This window comes from Cyanistes caeruleus, chromosome 1 (assembly GCF_971803275.1).
Source record: "Cyanistes caeruleus chromosome 1, bCyaCae1.hap1.1, whole genome shotgun sequence".
In the NCBI taxonomy this organism is placed as follows: Eukaryota; Metazoa; Chordata; class Aves; order Passeriformes; family Paridae; genus Cyanistes; species Cyanistes caeruleus.
The window spans coordinates 20,196,162-20,217,347 of record NC_141701.1 but is presented as its reverse complement, the minus strand read 5'-3'; the positions used below and the strand labels follow the sequence as shown (position 1 = coordinate 20,217,347).

The 21,186-nt window shown below is 39.1% G+C and overlaps 1 protein-coding gene across 50 annotated transcripts in view; it reads left to right on the top strand.

Moving 5' to 3' along the window:
- The window catches only part of RIMS2 (regulating synaptic membrane exocytosis 2), a 447,314-nt gene that overhangs the window by 409,870 nt on the left and 16,258 nt on the right, over nucleotides 1–21,186 (top strand). The window lies entirely within an intron of this gene.

The window sequence follows — 21,186 nt, the reverse complement described above, 5'->3', positions numbered from 1 at the left end:
TGTATTTTACTTCATCTGGTCATATTGAATTAGAATTAATAAGTTTCGTGGCAATTAAGTACATAATATGATTTTAATAATGTAGATCAGGACTTTTCTGTCTCCTCCTATTTTGTCAAACAATACTGTATTTGCACATAAAAGTGATAACTTGCAAAAATAGAAATATAATATAGACAAACTGATGGAAAATTTTATCAGTGGAGAAGCAGGCGTAAGCAGAATGGAGCAATTTCACCAGTGTTTATGCCAGTGAATGCCATGTGTTCCTTTTAAAATATTTTTAATACAATACCAAAACTGTTAGCATAAAAGGATCATTAATTACAATGTTACTTTTATTTGTTCTGAAAATAAATCTTCAGTAGAGAGAACCATAAAAGGAACAGGAATGTAACTTCATTCCACTCTTAACTTCATCATTTAGACATTCAGAGCACGTACATTATCTTTTGATTTTGCAGAAGTATTTAATAAAATGTTAAATAATAAATGTGTATTCTTGTGAGTGCAGCTTTTTAAAGAAAAGGTCACTAAAAGTATTTCACTTGCAAGGAAGAACAGATGTGTTCCTTGCTATTGAACTCCAAAGCTCTTTTAGAAATCTGTTAATCTCATTTTTGTATGGCTGTTTACCCAGATTCATCATATTCAGCACTTATGATGCTAATATTATTTTATCTCAGCATCATTATTTCTTACCCCAATTAATCTACATTTGACTGTTTCCTCCTATATTCTCACTAGTTAATCTTCCTAAACAGGACTGTGGCAAAGCAACAGACCTTGAGGCTTAATGCACCTTTGGCACTTCTGTGGAAGTACAAGGAGAGCAGGGCAGGTGGCACAAAACATGTAATGCATCTTGATGAGAGATTGAAAAACAACAATTGAAAAACAGCATTTGCCACCTGCAAATGCTCAGTCTTCTCAAACCTCATGGATTCCAAATCCTGCAGCAAGGGACCTGTGGCTCCAATGACCCAAGAAGTCCTTTCCAGACATGTTTTGGACTGACATCCCCCCCAGTGCCCAATCAAAGTAATCAGATTTTATATTCAAAATTAACCCAATATAACCTGAGGCTAAAGGAACCTCTCTAATGAAATAGTTGATTTATAAATACAGTATCTCATAGACCAAATGTTATTTAATACTATGATCTTCCACAAATTTCTTACATTTTCTTAAAAGATTCTTTTCACATAGTGTTGTTCCTAAATAATAAATCCTAAGGAAGAAGGAAAGGTTCACAGTCTCCTCTAAAATTTAGTGATTCCTGATCTCTAATCAGAAATATGGTGGAAAGTGAAGAATCCTTTTCTAAAACTAACCTGTTCTTAACATAGATTAGGTACAGCTGACACTCTATAGTAGAGTAATTACAAAAGGAGGAGGTAGTTCTTGAGGTAGCCATGACACAAAATGCCTAAGTCTTCCTAATTTAAAAGTGTTTAGGTAGATTTTGTGTGATAATTTGTGTGTTTGAGTTAAAACTCTGAATCAAAGATATGATGCCATTTTATAAAACAGGCTTCATGGGCAGGTAAAAGCCTTCTAGCATTAACCTTGGTTATGATGCCAATATGTAGGACCATAGCAAGAAAGCACAAGCAAACAAAAGAAAATATTAGTCTGATTAACAGAAAATCATAAAATCATGGGATGATAGAATAGTTTGGCTTGGAAGACACCTTAAAAATCATGTAATTGCAAGCCTTTTGCCACGAGCAGGATACCTGCAAAAGCACTGCAGGAAAAAAAAAAGGTTGGTGTCAGGATTTCTAAACCTCAGTTTCTGAGCAAAGATTCCCTCTTTTACTGCCTCAAAGTGACTGGAGGTCAGGATTTAAAGTGTAGTAGCTGGAGCTCTGTCCCAGGAGCTTGCCTCAGCTGGCAGGCAGAGCTGGTCAGGGTACCAGCTGAAAGGACCTGCCTCCCTGCACCTCAGGGAGCATGGACTAGGGACTCAGGGCAGTGGGAAAGGAATGACCACATTACTTGGTGCTTTAAGCAGCTGAAAACAAGGCCAAATTTCCTATAATGTCAGTTATGTGTGTTATCTGGGAATTTGGTTGAGAGTCCAAAATATAACCAAAGCCTCTGTTCTCTGTAATAAAAATAGGTACAATTCTCTGCTCATTTCACCCAGGCCTAAAGGAAAAATTCTGAACTCTTCAATGGCTCTTCAAATCTCACAAGGTAACCCTCCCAGCACAATTCTCTGAAGCTGCCTTCAGCAGTGTCCTCAGTCTATTTTCCCCTGCAATTGTTGCAAATTTCTCCAATGTTCTCAAATGTTCCCAGTCTTCATCTGATTGCTGAAGTTTTGTTTCACTGTTAACTTTTTCTATTTTAAATTGTTTCTCTTCTATAAGAAATCTCATCCTTGGACATATTGAATTTGAAATGGAAACTACTGCACCAATTATCTGTCTTCCAAATGTCATGTACTTACCTATATCAAAACCCCTTTTTCTAGGGTGCAGAGCTAGTAAATGGCTATTCAGACCTTATATCCCTGCAGATTTTCACTAGGATCACCATCCCCCTGCAGGCATTAGGGTTTTTGTCTACAGGTTCCTTTATGTTATTTGAGCCACAGATTTTATGGGTAGCTGGCTACAATCATTGTTTTAATTCATTTTTATCTATCTATCCTGAACTGCATGAATGTGATGTTTTTTCCCCTTCCAACTGAAATTTGGCAGTGAGGATCAGTGATTTCCCTCAGTCTCATGTAGAAATTAATTTCAGAATCTATGTAAAACCACAGATTGAGGTGCTTTCCTGTGTTTTAGAGTGTTTTCCAGTTTCCATATAGATCTTTGTCATTTCTTGGGGTGTGCCCTAGGAAGCGATTTCTTTTGTTTTATCATTCACTTATTTATGATCATCACCTAACATTTAAGTTCTCTCTCCAGACATGACTGCTGGCCTCCTCTGACAGATCTCTTTAGCTGTTTGCTAACATCTTGGCGACTAATTTTGCTTAATCCCGTCATAAAATTCGATTTACATATTCTACTAGTAAAATACTTCCCTACTTAGGAAGGGAAAAAAAGTTTCCCATTTTTTGCTATAGTTTAATTTTTTAAAATGGTCCAATTTTATAATTTTATGGATGTCAACTACACATAAACTTGAAATGGGATTATCTGATACACTTCAGTCACGCTGGATGCAACACAAAGCAGGGATAGTACCTGAGTCAAATACTGTATGCTGAAAGAGGCACAGGTCACTGAGTTCAAGTACTCAGACTTTCTCACTGTCTGAACACAGATTTTTATGTGTCAAGGTTTTCCAAAATAGAAAAGAAATATTTTCATCATTCTTTGCAGCTTAGAAGTTGTTAAAAAATTAAAAGAGTTCACTTCTTATTTAGTCATCTCAAACTGAAGATGTGGTTTAATGTTTTTTCCCCTCTGTTTTGTCTCCACATTCAAATTCCTATGGGCTTTCTTTCCCCCAAAATATGAAGCTACAATTGTTAGGAAAATAATGTAACAAAGTAGCACTGAAAACAATCATTATTCTGATGTATGCACCTCTAATGGCCCCACAGCCTCAGAAAGGACACAGAGCTAAAGCAAGTAGGAAGAGATTGCAGCAGGGATGATGAAGAATGTGGAACAGGACATTTTTTTTCAGTCCAGAAAAAAAATGACTCTAGGAGATGTTTGAGGCCTGTGAAGTCAGGAATACTGTGAAAAAGGTGACTACAGAATGATTTGTTGATTTTCCCCACAATGCAAGAACTAGGGCATTGCAGGCAATTACCAGGCAAACAAGCGAGAGCAAGTATTCTACAGGATACTGCATGGACCTGATGTGTATACTGGCTCAAAAAGAGATTAGATAAAATGAGTTGGTATTGATCTAGCAATGGCAATTAAACACTAAAAGATCTAACTCAGCTCTTAAACTAGCAATCAGCAAAATAAAGGTGTTCCTTCCTATACTTTTCTTACATATGTTTCTTAGGGATTTGTATTAGCCATGCTGACAGAGGATACTGAATAATTGGATCTTTGTTTTTTTCCTGATGTGGCCATTTTTATTTTCTTAGGTTTTGTTCATATTTGCCTCTGATCTGGGACTTGAAAAAAGCAGTCTGAATGCTAGACTGTGTGGATGTTGGAAACCAGAAGTTTGTGTGACTTATCCAGCATGGTAGATTCAGGTCTTTAAAGTAACACCTCTTTCTTCACTCTGAAGGCTTCATCTGTTGTAAATTTTGGCTGTTTTTTGGCAAAAGTCTAAGTAGCTCATATCAAAGCTGGTTTTCATCATCCCAGTAAGACCATAACATTTCATTAAGCTTTTTATTTTCACTACTGCTCAATAATTTATTTCTCCTACAAACAATATTCTAACTATGATCTTAGCTTAATTATAAATTGTTTTAAATCAAATAAGTCAATGCTGTTGATTGTGATTGCTGTGCTTACCTGACACACTTTTATGAAAGCTCATACTTAATGATAATCTAGAGAGGTGGATGGAGTGGCTACATATTTGCACGGATATAAGCAAAGACAGGAGGTGTCTTTAGTAGACATTGGCACCAAGAGTTTAGCTCTGCAGTCTGTACCTTTCTGCTATATATGACCTTTCATAGAGTAAAATAAGGTTTAAATTAAAATTTAAAACATTCTCTAAATATTTACAGGAAAAAAAAATGTTCTCATATGCTCATTTGTCACACTCATTCTTGGAGAACATTCTTCCTCTCTTTTCATGCACACAGAACTGAACTCATCTGTGTATTAAATGACCCTGAATCTAAAGCTATTCCCTAAACTAAACACAAAGATATTAATATTATTAAACATGGAGAGACTGAATAAGGGTAGCTATAGAGAAAATTTAAAGTTTATTTAAACTTTATTTAAACATTAACTAAAGACTTGCATTATAAAATAAAGATTCAACTATTTTTGGTGAACTACATAATAGGCAGATGTAAAATAAGTATTCAAATAACTCATTTGCTCAACTTAGTGGGTTGCTTCTATTCTAATTGAATTTTGAGGACCCCTCTAAACAAGAATGCTGGTGCAGAATCCTAGCATTTGTCAAATCCACAAAGGATTATTTTAGAAAGTAACAATAGCTAGTATTCATACAGAAAAAAAAAGGAATTTTAATTAACAAAATGTGTGTGTTTTTTGTTTTGTTTCTGAAACAAAAGAAGCAGGGTAAAAGGGAAGAAATAAGCAAAGAATTATTGGCTTGATTTTTAGGGTTCTGAGAACCCAGAGTTCCTGAAAGATTGCTCCAAAAGAAGTGTGAGGAAAATTTCTCAGCTCCTGTGTGAAATAACTTATGTACTATTTCACTGAAATTTATAGAGGAAGATGTGACAAATGTACATTTTTTTTAATAAAAACTTAGTTATGTTGGTTATTTGGGCATTAATTTTCACATATCATTTATATATAAGAATATTTCAAATTAAATATATATTGTTTGTGAGATATGTCAAACAGCTCAGTTGTTACCCTGATTGCTTTTATCAGTCCAGCATCAACTCCTGCAATTTTTTCCTGTACAAAATATGATACAAGACACAAGAGGGTGGGAATAACCACAATATAACATTTCTTTATGTGTGAATATAAATATGCATGTGCATATAGACAGATAGATAAGTGTGTACTGCAAAGGAGCAGCCACAGTCGGGTCTGGGGGCTGCAGGTGACCTGCCTATTTCATCTGTCTGTAAATTGGTCCCTGGGCTTCTGGGTGGGTGAGTCAGAAGAAGTTGTTTAGTACCACTGTGCACTCAAATTCAAATCTTGGAGTGTCTTTACTAGTCCAAGAAGGTTTTAGAAACCCTTTTACATAGCTGACAGTCACCAGCTGAGTCAGTTCTTTGGGGTTCTGTCTTCTTTTAGGTTTTGGTCTGATATTTTTGTGGATATGTGTAGTTCCTATTGGAGTCCATAGGCTTTCTATTTCCAGTTAGCATTGGCTGGTAACTCCTCTGGGGCAGAAAATTCATTCATTTGCTATAGTTGGTACTCTGGCATTGCAGTCACATTGTTTCAAATTTTTGTCCATTGACTACAGGGCAGCCTAGGCAGCTGGTTTAAACTAGACTCCTAGTTCTAGTGCACAGAAGTGAAATGAGATGAGATGACTCTTGGTGCGCATCATGGCCACACAGCACAGCAGGGTTGCAAATACCTGAGCTAACTCCAGGCAAAAAAGAGACATATTCTGCAAAACTATTTAGCCTGGCCAGACCCAGCACTGATGTAATTTCCAGTACCTGAGTTGGGGCTAAAATACTGGGTCCATTGTGCTGTGAAATTAAACATATTATGTCACTCAGCATGAACCACTGGGGGTTGTATTTTTTTTTCCCTTTCTGTTTAGCTAAGAGACTCCTTCATTCTCTAAACCAGAGCAACACCTTTGTCCTTAGATGAGTCACTTACCACTAGCAATGGGGACTGTTGTGAGCCTTGAAAAATAATAGAATTTTTGGAATTATACTGGTGCTGCTTTCTATTTAAAAAAGCTAATACAAGGAGATAGAGGCACACATTTTGGTATCCCTTCCACTGAGGAAATCATAATCCCCAGTGGAACTCATCAGAATCATAATACACCAATCTGAAATAACACTAGTGAAAAGGAAGTTGATACAAATTCTTTCTTAATATAGAAACATATGAAAAGATTTGTAGGATGTTATTTGCTAGTACATTTGAAATATTCTATGCTGATGGAGATTATCCAGATGGCAGGAAGTTTTTGCTGCTGATTTACTGGGGGTAGTGTAAATTTGGTGCCATTTCTTTCAATGCTGCAGCCTGAGGTTTTTATCTGCTGTACCATTAAGACTGCAAACTGTTTTAGGAAAAAAAAACCCCAAAACTCAAATTACGAGTTCATGCAGTGTTTTCTATATTCAGGGCCAAGTTTTCTTGCTCTTCTAGCCTTATAATTAACTAAATGTGCAGCAAAAAGTAGCCAGATTCTGAAATACAAATAGAAATTATTGTATAATCCTGGCAAAACTAATCAAGAGTGTGAAAATTATTCACAGACCTATGCTCATAAGTGGTTTTGCAGATGAACAAATTATCTTGAGGTTGACATCAAGGATATACCTCTCACATTTTTATTTTCAGTTATTTATTCTTTAGGTGACAGCCTAAATTATACATGGAAAATAATGAACCTCATATCTCAGGGACCTTTGGAAAGTATGATATAATTAGTCCATCTTAGATGGGACATTTTACCAGCTGGAGAAGTAATTTTTTTTTTCTTAAAGGTCAGCATAAATAAAGAAGCTTAAGTTTTTCATTATTTTGTAGGATACACCAGATACATTGGGCCAAATTTGTATCAGCACACCCGGTATGAAATCAGTATTAGCTAGTGCACTAGTAACAATAGTAACTAGTAGTAGAATCTTATCAATGAAATTTTACTGCTTTGTATCTGTTACTCTCAGTCCTGAAATTCTAGATTGTGAAATGATATCCAGTGTGGCCTTATATGTAATCCTATGTGAATTAAAGGTTTCTAAGAGTTCCAGGTCATGCACACACATTAAGCCTCCATATGTGGTATTTCAAATCCCATGTGAACTCATTAATATGATGATAGTATGGCTAACTGGCTTTCAAACAGCTGAGGAAATATGTTATTTGCAGCACAGTGACTCTGGGGCCAAATAAGTTGTTTGCAAGGTAACTTCATATTTTACATCTGCAATTCAAATCCTGCCTGGCAGTTTTAAATCTGTAGCAGTGGCATACTTGAGAGAAGGTTCTACCGTATGACAGTGTTAAATCACACAGGGTGGTCCCCTGGCACTGAGTCCATTTGGCACAGTTATGCAAATCCATATTGTGATACACCAAAATAGACTTTGGATGTGTTTTCTGGCCCATTTGAACTCCTGAATCAGAACATCTTTGGAGGAGCTCTACTTTAAGCTAATACTGTGCTAGAGACTCTTTCGAAAATGTAGCAGTAAAATGATCTAGTTCCTAATAGAAGCCTTCCAGTACCCAAAAGGGGGTCTGCAAAAAAGCTGGAGAATGACTTTTCACAAGGGCATGTAGCGATAGGACAAAAGTCAATGGGTTTAAATTGAAAGATGGAAGGTTTAGATTAGATATTAGGAAGAAATTCTTTACTCAGAACGTGGTGATGCAGTAGAACAGGCTGCCCAGAAAAGCTGAGAGGATGCACCACCTCTGGAAGTGCTCAAGGCCAGGCTGGATGGGGCTTGAAGCAATGTGGTCTAGTGAAAGGTGTCCTTGCCCACAGCAGGGGGGTTGGAACCAGATAATTTTTAGGGTCCCTTCCAACTCAACACATTCCATGCATCAGAATGTGTCTTGGTATTGTATTTGCTCATGTAGACATAGCTGTGGATTACCAGATATAAACAAATGAAAGAGAAAAATAAAATTGTTTTTCATTAGCTCATTATCAGTGGCATTTTGGGATTCATAGATTGTGTGAGCATGTCTGAAGAGACACTGCTATGACTAAAACACCATGGAAATGAGAGACGTTTAATGACAACAGCACGCATTCCTCTGCCAGAATTGCAAGCAGTGTGAAAACTTACAAAATAAAACTGAAATCTGTGATTTTTGTCAGATAAAAATGACATCAGCAGATAAAAATATGTTTAAACTTTGCTTGGAAAATATTTTTTATTGTTATTTCTGGATAGATTCTGGTGCCCACCAACTGACTGAGATTCTAGACAGTGAGTTTAGTGCTGACCATTAAAATTAAGGTGTTTCATTAGTGAATATGGTCCCTTTGTAAAATCCTCATTAAGATTTAAAGTATTCACACCCTATATATTTGCAGCCATAGGAAGGGAAATTATGACCTCATTAAAATGGCATAGCATTCACTGACATTCTGGCACTCTGAGGCATTCAGAGACTCCACTCTACCAGCTATGGATAGTAACCATAAGGTTATAGATGTAACCATAGGATGGCTACAGCCAGCCTGGGAGCCAGGCTGGCTAATGGATGGAGCTGGTTACCTGTGGGCTACACAGTGCAGGTAGTTTGAAAGAGCAGGATTTACAAAATAGATGTGCCAAGTCTCTGCAGTACTTTGCAAAGCATAAGAAGCCTCAGAAAACCCTGTGTGGTTGTTCTGCACTGAAATAATGCACAGGACTCTGGCACACAGTGTTTTCAATGAATCTAATCTGTGGTCTCAAGAAAACAGATAACCTAATAGACACAGAACTTTGCAAAATCACACCAGCTTAATATATATTAACCTTCTAAAGGGTATTTCAAAATTACATGACTGACTTGCAAGACAAACGTCTCTTCAACACTGACATTTGGACTCAGCAGGGCCTTTGACACTTGATGACATACTACTCTTAAAAGGCAGACATATTGAACTGGACCTGCACTGTCCTTGGCAAACTGTGTTCTCTATAGACACTGCTGTTCTTGAGTGCAGAGAACAATGTGTGACAGGTACACACATTGCTTTCCACCCCATTGTTTACATGTTCATCATTTTACATGTTTGCAAAACACGTTTCATCTCAGCAGGATGCTCTTTGTATTTTTTTTCTGGCAGAATACAAGCATAAAGACCATGGAGTGCCTTTCTGCAGTGTATCCTCTTAAGTAACATCAGCAGACTGCAGCATCAACAGTGGCTCAAGACACTGTGCTCCACAGGCCACTCCAGTGCCAATAGTTCTGTACTGCTTTTGTCCCATCTCTACTGAAGATGGAATTATCAGGGAAACAAATCATGTTTCATGAAATTAGAGTGTCTGAGACTAATTACACTGTCCTCCTCTAAGACATTCTGAAAACTTTCAGTGGAGTACACAGGCAGCTGCAATAATATAATTTGAGCATATAAATGAATAAATACAGATTGTTTCTAAGCTGATGGGTCTGATGAATTATAAAGGTCACTCTCAGAGACAAAAAGGTGGATTTGGATCAAAACAGAGGAAGCAGATAGAAAGTATGCATTTATAACAAGAAAACCCTAGCCAAATCAAACAAAACCCCACCACTTGCCTTTAGTTTTTAAACCTGCTTGATATTTTTTCCTATGGGTTTTTTTCCTCAACACTTTACTCAAAAAAATTGTAGCTTTTTATTTCTGTGCTCTTGTTTTCTCTCCCTGATTAAGCATTATGAAGTAAAACTTTTTTGCCAAGCTCAAAGACACCTTGTGGTTTGCAGATCTCCTTGTAATCATAAAGATGTGAAATTATTTTAATCAAAACAGAAATATTCAGCAGTGTAGAGGTTCTATCTTCAACCTCTTAGCTATTTGTGAGCTATCTATACTGTGTTGCTTCATGCTAACCCATTAATAACTCCTTTTGTTATTCAGAAAATTTTTACTTTATTTTGGTTTTGTGGTTTTCTCATAAACATTGGAGGGGAAATTAAATATATTTCATTTAAATAAGAACAGACAGCTTTCACATGTGATTAATATTAGAATCACAGCAAAACAGTTACTTTTATAGATTTAATTTATGTTCACTAAAGAAAGCTAATACAGAAGAGAATGCCAACTGCAGGACAAGCAATCCGACTATATTGTGTAAGAAACTAAAATTGGTATCTCTATACATCTGAAATCAGCCTATGTTTCCAAGAAAAAAAGAAAAAAAAAAGGACTTTGCCATTTCTACCTTTTAAAACAATTTTTATGTTAAAATTTCCTGATTTTCCTGAAACTGAAATTTGTTGGGTTTTTGAAAGAGATGTAGTGAAAGTGATTTCTTTCAGCTCTTCAAATCTGTATCCTTTGAAATTGTGCAAAACTTTGAAATTATCTCCACAAATACTGAATTACTTAAAGGTAGAGTCCCATTGGCAGAGACTGTTAAGACAATGGGAACAGTGGAACAACTATTCCCATGTGGGAATGCTGGAATTGTGTACCAGTAAAGGAGTCCTAAGGTGGGCATGCCAAATATGCAGTTCTAGGAGAATCCTGTTTTGCTGATCTAACTGCACTTGCACTAACAACTGGGGAATTCTCCCAGAACAGCTGTGTCAGTCAGCAAAGCTGTTTTAGTATAAATCTGTACTGTGTACCTAGCTTGATATTTGGGATGGAATTGACCTTGCAGTAGAAAATGCCAAAATAAGTGGGAGAATGGAAAAATTTACTGTTCCCATGTAAGCAGACAGTACCTGCATTCTCTGTGACTGCATAGTAGGGGATGCTCAGAAAATCCAAAATGTATGATTTCAATAAAGTAGAATATAGAAAACTTATATCTAACTGCTAGACATAGAAATAATGTAGGAATTGTTGTTATATCATGAAACTTTGGGAAGAGTAGGAGACTAATGAAGGTCAGAGCTTCATGGGAACTATTGCCATGGGATGGAGTTCATGACAAAGGCCATGATGAGTCAGGGACAAACTGTCTGTTGTGATAGGACAAAGGGAAATGGTTTTAAACCAAAAGAGAGTAGGTTTAGATAATATATAAGGAAAAGGTTTTTTATAACAAGGGTAGTAAAACTACAGGTACAGGTAGATGTCTCCTGGAAACATTCAAGGATGCTGGCTGGGGCTCTGAGCAACCTGGTGTCCCTGCTCATCACGAGAGCATTGGAGAAGATGATTTTTAACTGTCCTTCTCAACTATTCTATGATTCTTTAATCATAATCAAAAAAATACTAAGTCAAGAACAGTGAATTTTTTAAGATGGGAATTAGTAAAAGCAGCCATTACTTTGTGAAGGACCTTGTAGATTTCTGGAGTCTGCCCCTTCAAAGTGCTGGGCTGGAGTTGGCACACGGCTGTCTCTATAGGGAATGAGTACAGCCAGCACAGTCCTAACATTCAGTAAATTATAGGCAATGGCAGCTTGTTACTACATGTTACAAGTTTTCAGACATAAATCCTGTTTTACACTAAGTGTGCCATGTTTTTAAGGATCTTTTCAGTGTATTGTTTTAGCTTTACACAAAGGGAAAAAAAAAAAAAAGGTTTAATTCAGTAATAATAGCAGTTGTATATTCCAGTGATACTTAATCTGGAAAAATTACTGGAAATTGCTTGAATAATAGCTCAGCTGGAGAATAACATTTCCTCCAACCAATACTGGTATTTACTTTTCCTTTTGTGTCTTCCTAGAATTAGATAAATGCTGAGTTTCCAAACTGGGTTATTTTTTTGAGTGGGAGACAATTCAGTTAACTCTTTTTGAGGCCCTTGTCAAGTATTTCTCCTCTGTTGACATGTTGGCTGTCTCTGATTAGTGAAGACAGAGGGCATGAGAGGAGGCAAAAACTCGGTGAAATAAAACACAGTGTGGGAGGTGTGGGGGACTCTCTCTCCTGGTGTAAGAGGAAGCAATTTGCCTTTCTTGTAGTGACACATTGCACAAAGATTTCGTATAAGTGGGAAGTCATTAAGAGTTTGAATTACAATTTTAATATGTTATGCCTAATAGATGTGGTGCAAGTTAAAGATAATTAACCAGCATAAAAACTCAGCAGATGAATTGTTTTTTCTGAAGACAATCACGAACAAAATAAATCCCTTCTGTAGCCAACAAAAGAAGCCTGTGGGCAATGCTTGACAGAAGTGACAAAGAAAAGGGCAATAACTCCTTTCCAGTCCCATTCTCAGAACACCTTCCTTAATTGCAGGTTAAGGGAGCGTGTTCAGAAACTTTAGATCACCCTTCCATAGTGACTGCCCTGGAGAATCCTCTCCAAAATGTGCACAAGGGTTCAAGAACTCTTTCATGGCAATGTGTGCTTCTATCTTGTGTTCAGAAGCTGAAGCAGGCTTGAGGAATTAATCCATAATATAGTCAATAATAAAAAAAAAAATAATTGCCATAAAAGTTATTGCATTCTTCAGGGAATTATGACCTCTGGATTCAGTACATAGAAGTAGAAATGGGAAGTGAAGGAATTTAATTTTTCCTTTTTTTTTTTCTTGAACAAAGGTATGGTTTCATGAAAGATTCATCAAATCATTTTTTTCCTGAAGCATCCCCATTTTAAGTCTAATAATTTGTGTTTATTTGAAGCAAGCTTGCTGAAATACACCCAGTTACAGCTCAAAAATGTAAAAACATGGGGAATACATGAATTCCCATATTGTTTTTTAAATTACCACACATGAGATAGCTATATAAAAAGAGAAAGATACATCTATTAAATTCAGAATCCTGTTATTGGCTGTCGGTATTTAGAGTAGGCTGACACCAAATATCCAGTGCCACAAAATAATTTTTTAGTAATTTTCAGGGAACACAACTAGTAAGCAATTGCTTCCACAGTTCTTTAGATGAGCCACCAAAATATTTTATAATAAATCCAACCCTACAAATAGAATTTCCTTAGGACAGTACATACATTTATAGAAGATGTTTGACCTTGTTCTGTTTGACCTGGATTCCTACAACATAGTTTCTTCCAGCAAACTGTGAAAATGTTAAAGAAGTAGCATACCTGGGAGTCTCTTGTTTTGTCTTAATATTTAGCATTGAGATGGGAATTTGGATGCTGTTCCTTTAAAAGGAATTGTATTCACTTCTACCTGGTGACACAAATCAATGAGTATCAGTTAAAATTTAAACAATCAGCAAAACAGCTGGGGGATGTTGTCAATATCAGGGTAGTAAACTTGTTTTCTGCAGTTCAGGATGTGTCTAGATTGCCATCAATTAGATTATTTGTATAATGCAATCATTAGAAACTGAGGACAGCCTCCCCAAATACCATGAGGATTTATGGATTTTTCACCTCAGTTCTTTGCGTCTGTTTTCATTCTCCCATTTAAACATTTATTTCAAAGAGAGAAAATTAGGACAGAAGCATATTGAGGAAGCTTGGATGGGATGGTGATCCAGTGTTTTGTTACTGATTTTTTGCACAGGTGCCTAATATCCCAGTGTCTGTTTGGGGTAATTTGTAATTGATTACAGAGTGTTGAGGTTTTAAAGTGCTTTTCTCAGTATAGGCTGATTTTATCAATGACAGTAACAGGTTTTTTTTGTATACTATGCAATATTAGCAAAAACATCAATTTCTTCTGGCTGTGTCTGCCAGGTCTGATTCCCTGCTGAGGGGCTGAGAGATGCCAGGGGTCTGGCACTGTGGGACAGCCACACCTGTGGGTGCAGCCAAATTCCCACTGACGCTGCATGTCACCAAAGAAGTGCCCCATTAGTGTTGTCCAGGATGCTGTCACAGCCCTGTGTCACAGGCAGAGTTGCAGTTTCTGCTGAGGGCAGAGCTTAGGGGGAGGTGGTGGATGTGCTCATTCTTTTGTTTGGGAAGGAAAACAAGTGTAGACTGCTTTAAAGCCTCCTGGCTTCTAAGCAGGTATTATTTCTTCTACAAGAGATGCTTCTATGGGGAGTACTTACACAAGAATATTTATAAATGTGAGTGAAAGTAGATAAAACAGATGTTCCAAATCGGTTGCTCTTTTTTGAATATGTATTCTAGAGTTTATCTATATTTTTGTAAATATCCCCAAGTCACCCAACTGTTGTTTTGCCTTTCTCTGCATTCTCAATGTCTCTTCAGTTTTATTCAGCTGTTTTTATGAAAGTAACCAGCAGTTCATCTGAAATGTAATGAACATTAACTCATTTTTATTATCCAACTTCTCAAAAGCAGTCATGAATTATTGTTTAATGGACATTTACTTTTCTGCCATATCTTATAAAAATGTTGATGGAAGTTATTTTGTCTGCTTTAGTGTTCACAGATAGAAAATTCTATAGTCACCAAGTCTTTTAAAAATATCTTTAGCAATTATTTCAACACATTCTATTGGGTTTTGCCAATTACATGATTTTGTATATTAGACATTTATTATTATTATTGTTGTTGTTATTATTACTACTACCATTACACTTTATTTTAGTGTTGTTTGCTTTACAACTTTTAGAACTGCTTTTGTATTTTAGTAACATCTTTTTACAGTAAAGTGTAGACAGGAAAAGCTCACCACTTGAATATATTTTATTAACGGGATACAATGCAAAGGGTGATTTTAGGGGCAGCAGTACTGCAGGCTGACCAGGTGTCCAGGTCTCTGCCATCATGGAGTGCCCGTGGGCCTACCTGTGGCATATGAGAGAGGGGTCAGTCTGTCTGTCTGTCTTGGCACCTCACCTTCTTGCTAACCTGTAAAACACCACGGATATGTTGGGAGGTGACAAATTTGGGCATGTGGCCAGAGAAACATGACGAGCAACTAAATACACATTTTGAAGCATGACCTGAATGAGATTACCTGAAAAAGATGTCAGAACCTATGGAAGCTACCCTGGGAATATTTTATAGCCAGTAGAGAAGGAAAAAAAGGGTTTATGTTCTTCTAAAATAAGTTCCTGTGATGTTGCATGAAACGTGCTTTATTAGATTATAGTTATTTACAAATCAAGTTATTGGGAAAATTGTAAAAATAGCTGTAAAACTCACTGCTTTGCTGTAGATTGATGATGGTTCCATCCCTGAATGCTAAAGTTCTGACTACTTTTCATTCCTCAGGAAAGTATGTCAGTGATCATGTTGGCTGGTTTTAATGTCTTATTATAATCCTTTCCAGTCATCAGCTCAAGGAAATACACAAGGGGTGTGAAGTGTGTTTCACTCTACACACGTTATTCATGAAGAGTTTCAGTTCACTTCAAGCCATCATTCTGTCTGCGAAGTTTGTTAGATCAAACCCTAAGCATTATTTGCCATTATTTTGAGAGAATTTTTTTTTTTTCTTATTTTTATTTGAAATAAGACTGAATGCTCCTCATGCCCTGCATTTACTACCATCACCGTGTAAAGGGCCAGTAAGGAAAGAACAGCCATGTACAAGTTTTGATAGCAGATAGTACTTGATGTACAAGTTTTGTACCGTCATGAACTATAGTGGAATAAGTTACTGATGCTGCAAAAGATTGCTACAGTATCTAGTCCCTCTTTTTAATCATGTCCTGTGCTTTAATTTCTCAGCATTTCAGGGGGAAGACTGAAATATGAGTGTATACACTCAATTAATGTAATGTACTGGATAAAAGAAAAAAACATAGCATTAAATAGTGTTGAGGAATAGACAGAAGACTGGATAAAACCACCAAAACTATGTGTTGTAGCTATAAGCAAATCCTCTAAGGAGTGAATTCAGAAAAGGTACACCCATGTTTGCTAAGGAGGCAGATGTGCTTTAGAGAAATGCAGCTTGGCTTGAATTGGGAAGAGATGAAGGATTTGCCTGTGGCTCGCAGGGCCAGTTCCTCAGTAGACGCTGGGCCACTGACAGAAGCAATGGGCACAGGCTCACACAGAGAAGCCTTAGGCTGAGCATCAGGAAACACGTTTTCTCTGTGAGGATGAGCGAGCATTGATGAGTGAGGTTTCCCAAAAAGGCTGCGAGTCTCCGTCCTTGGAGGTACTCAAAGCTATCTGGCCCCAGTGATCCTGCCCCATGTTCCCTCGCACTTCAGCTTTTCTCTGGTCCCGTGGCTCATTCCCGTTTTTACAGACCCCACCCGAGAGCAGGCTCTGCCCCTCGGCCGCAGGTGTGTCCTGCCGGCCCGGAGAGGGGCAGCGCTGCCCAGCTCCGCTCCGTGCCGAGCCGCGGGGCCGCCCCTGGCAGGGCTCCCCCCTGGCAGGGCTCCCCCGCCTGCAGCATCCGTCCCTGCGGGCCCCCGGCCGGCCCCGGCGCGCCCCTCCCGCCCGCCCGCTGCCGCGCAGGGGCCGCTCGCCAGCCCGGGGGGAGCCGGGCGGAGAACAAAGTCTGCGGGCGGCGCCTGCGGGCCGTCCCGCCACTACCGGCCGGCGCCGTGCGCCGCTCCTGCCTCCGGCCCGCTCGGTATTTACAGCGGCCGCCACCGGGCCGTCCCGCCCGCGAGTCGCGCACGACGGCGCCGTCCCGCTCCGCCCGCCCCGGCCGCCCCGCGCCGCCGGCTGACTGCTCGCCCCGCTGGTAGGCGGCTCCGTGCTGGCTGCGGCGGCCCGCCCCGCCGAGAGCAGCGGCGGCGGCAGCGGGGCAGAGCCGGGCACAGCGGGGCAGAGCCGAGCTCCGCGGCGCGCAGCCCGCCCAGCGCTCCCCGCCGCCCTCAGCCCCCGCCGCCAAGACGCCGCGCTTCTTGTACCGCGCCAAAGGCGGGTGCCGCTCGGCCAAGATGGGCCGGCAGACGGCGGCCGGCGGGCGCGCCATGCAGCGCTCGCAGAGCCGGAGCAGCCTCTCCGCCTCCTTCGAGGCGCTGGCGGTCTACTTTCCCTGCATGAACTCCCTGGAGGAGGAGGACGGAGGTGAGGGGCCGGGGCACGGTCGCCGCAGGTGTGCGCGGGGAGCGCGGGCGCTCCGGGCCGGGCTCGGCGGCGGCCGCCAGCCGGAGCGGCCGGGGGTCGGTGCCGGGCAGGGAGCTGGACGGGGGGATGCGAGTGATGGAGAGGGGCTTGGGCTGAGAGAGAGATCGGTAGCGCCGTGCTTGGAGCCGGAGAGTGAGGTGTGATTTAACAGATGGTGTTTATCGTCACGTTGGGAATGAAGTTATAGCTGAACTTCAGTTATGTTGGGGGGGAGGAATAAAGGATAGAGGGTCTTTCCATTCTTTCAAGTTTTTGCTCATTCGTGCGAAAAACAAACCACGCTTCCTCACAGGTGCATTTCTGACAATCTGCGGGCTTGTTCGGGTATCCCTTGTCTGTCATTACACCATAATTGGTACAGAACGCCAGAGCTGAGCAGTTAAATACTGGCCCCGGGTACCCTTTCCTAAGAGGCAGCAGTGGAGGTGGAAGGCTGACAAGAGAGATGCAGTGAATTTCCTGTGTAGACATGTCCCCCCCCCAACCCGCCCAAAAGATTTGCAGTTTGGAATGTGCAGATGTACATACATACTTAAGCATGGCACCAAACTCTATCCAGGATGGAACTTGTATTCCATGAGTTGGTTTCGAATATACTGGTTTCATAAACAATCTGTTGTGTTTAAATATGTTTATGTATACAATGATGGGCTTTCCCTTGTTTTATCAGAACTAATACTAGATTTTTAATTTCATTAAGGTTAATGGAGCAAATTGCACCTTCAATAGGTTTGAAGATATTGATATAAGTCCAGTGTTGCTAGACAAACATGTATCAGCCGTGTGTGTAAACCATTCATGATGTATGTAAAATATCTGCATGTTCATTTATCACCTTCCACATTTCAGGCTGAGACCCCAGTAGCTAGTGTGTGTTTTGATTTATCTTTTCGTGTGCAGCGGTCTCTGAAGTTTTTTTCTCCAAAGCATCTCTCATTTCTGATTGAATCCCAAGGCATGGTCTCTCACCTTTTACTGCTATTACTCTGGGGCTGGCCAGGTTGCCCCTTGCAGTAGAAAAGAAGTGGCTGCCCCTGGGGCAAACTGTGCTGGCCTTCAGTACTCTCATCTGCTCCCTGCCTTGGACAATGAAGTGAACTGCAAAATATTGCCAGTAGACTGCAGGGTAGGCTTCAGATGACATTTTTAGTACTCTTGATGTGCTAATAAACACTGTGGCTGAAAGCACATACTGAAAATATCATAAATTATCCTTAACATGTTTAGGTATTCTTTAAAGATTATTTTTCTTTGTCTCTCCAGAAACATTTTCTTTTCTGTTCTGATTTTTAGCTACAATAATTGCATTAATCCTTTGTGAAATCAGAGTATTGATTTGTTTTGTTCTACTTGGTTTTCTTTACTTCTCTAGGAAGCATTTAGCTTATTCCTTGGTGGAATCTATGTTTGCTTGAAACAATTCACTGGTTCAAAGAAATAAAAAGTACATGGAATTCAGTAGAGAAATATCTGTAAATTTAAGGGTAATTGTAATGATTTATTTGTTTTGTGCTGGAAATTATTTAAACAGAAGTGTTGAAAGATTTTACGCTGATTCACATGTCACATATTGTGTTGATTTATGTTATCTGATCCTATTTAGATGTAGGCTACACTTGAATTCATTCATTCCCATGAAAAAACAGAAATGTAATTGCTATGCAGTTTTATGGATTTGAGTTTCTGCTACCTCAGTTTAGACCCACCAGGTTACAGAGGGAATAGCAGGCATGACAGCTAAGATCATTACCCAAGTGTTCTCAGTGGGATAAGAAAAAAAAAGTTGTGATGTGTTTTCTGGATGGCAAGTCACCTCTGCACTCAAATTGGAATTTTTTGTTTTATGAGTGTTTATGCAGTTATATTAATGTAGTTAATTACAGTGGTGGGGCACATGCACTCCTGTGTTCACATACAAATGTTCTCATACAGTTTAATCTGAAAAAGATGTCAAACAGACTTCATAAGTTAACTGTCCTGAAGATGTAGTTATTTCTGCATGTGGTGAATACCTTAAAAAAAAAAAAGATAACCTGCTACAAGGGTTCTTTTGTTTTTTTCTATTTTTTTTTTTTTTACATTTCACACTCAGTCATATTTTCACTACAAATAGAAAATCTGACCTGTTGAGGCATTTATTATTTGAGATACTCTCTTAAAGACTTTGGGTTATTAACTGCTGAAGTGAATATACTGGTCCAGAGGTGTATCTTTCGAAATGAAAGAATATGAGTACTGTCAAGTTCAAAAGTAATTTAATAGCAAGTAACACAACATATAATAATTTTTGAAGCTATATTTGAAATTGATGATTAAGAAAGAAGATCCCTTTACATGTCAGCTGATTAAAGAAGAAGACCTCTTAAGCCCTGGACTCCCAGCTGTGATGTACTGAAGAAGTGGGCTGTGGAAAGGCTGCTGTTTTCGGTTGGTAGCCATGAATTTGAATCATAGAATCATCAAGGTTGAAAGGGACCTTCAAGAACATCCAGTCCATCTATCCACCCAGCACTACCACTGTAACCCCTAAACCCCAACATCCAGAACCAGATCCAGACACCTTTTGAACGCCTCCAGGGATTCTGACTCCACCGACTCCCTGGACAATCAATTCCAAAGCCTGACCAGCTTAACAGCGAATTTTTGTTTCTAGTATCTAATCTAGATACTAGATTATCTATCTCAATTTAAGGCCATTTTCTCTCATCCTCTCACTGCAGGCATGGCAGAAAAGACTGAACCTCACCTCACTACAGCCTCCTGTCAGGTGCATGTAGAGTGATGAGGTCCCCCCTGAGTCTCCTCCAGGCTAAACAAGCCCAGTTCCCTCAGCTATTTCTCATAAGACATGTTTTTTAGAGCATTGTTGTCTTCCTCTGGACACCCTCCAGCACCTCAGTGTCCTTGGAGGACCCAAAAACTGAGTATAGTACTCGAAGTGTGGCCTCACCAATGCAGAGTACAGGGGAATTTGTCATGGCTAGGCCAGAACTTGCCATGGTTGGCCAGGTTTGCAGTACAGGGAACTGCTATTTAAAATAGCATTTCATACCTGCTGACTAGTTGAGATGAATCCTTCAAGTTTATGCACATTCATTATTTAGGAGTTTATTATTCTTAGCCACATCTAGAAAAAGGTGCTAAAAAATAATTCTTCGCATCATCAATTTGTTTCTGGCATATCTGCATGTGTACACACAGGACTAACATGGTGCTAGAGACAATTATTTATAGTGTCAAAGTACCAAGGATTTTAAAGAGGTGTCTTTTGCATTTTATTTTTTTAGATTCATTGGTGATAAAATGTATGGCCTGAATACTGAAGTGAGAATTGGTGTCAAATAACACTTGGAACAGACTTAAACTATATGGATAGTGTTGAAGAGGTGTGGGGACAGAGTACAAATCAGTGTCTGTATGAATGCTCTTGAAGCATCATATTTTTTCTGAATCCTTAGCTTTGTTGAAATTAAAGAAATTTTGTGATTGTGAAAAGATAAGAGAATTTCCCATGAAAATGCATGGTATATCCTTTTAGATGTCTGTGTAGTCATAGTACAAAGTCTCATGCGCTTGATAAATTTATAAATAGTGCATGGGTGCACTAAACATTCCTATGAGCAGCTGAGTGAATGAGTTCTTATGCTGGAGAAGAAGCAGAGTTATCCAACATGCAGGGAGGAGAGGAGAGGCTCAGATCACATGATGTGATCACTAGAAAGCCTACATCTGTTTTTATGAGTGGGACTGGTAACTTGGTGCTTCCTCAAATTGCACTGTGTATTGTTTACTGTAATAAATTTTCACTATGGTTTCCTTTTGATA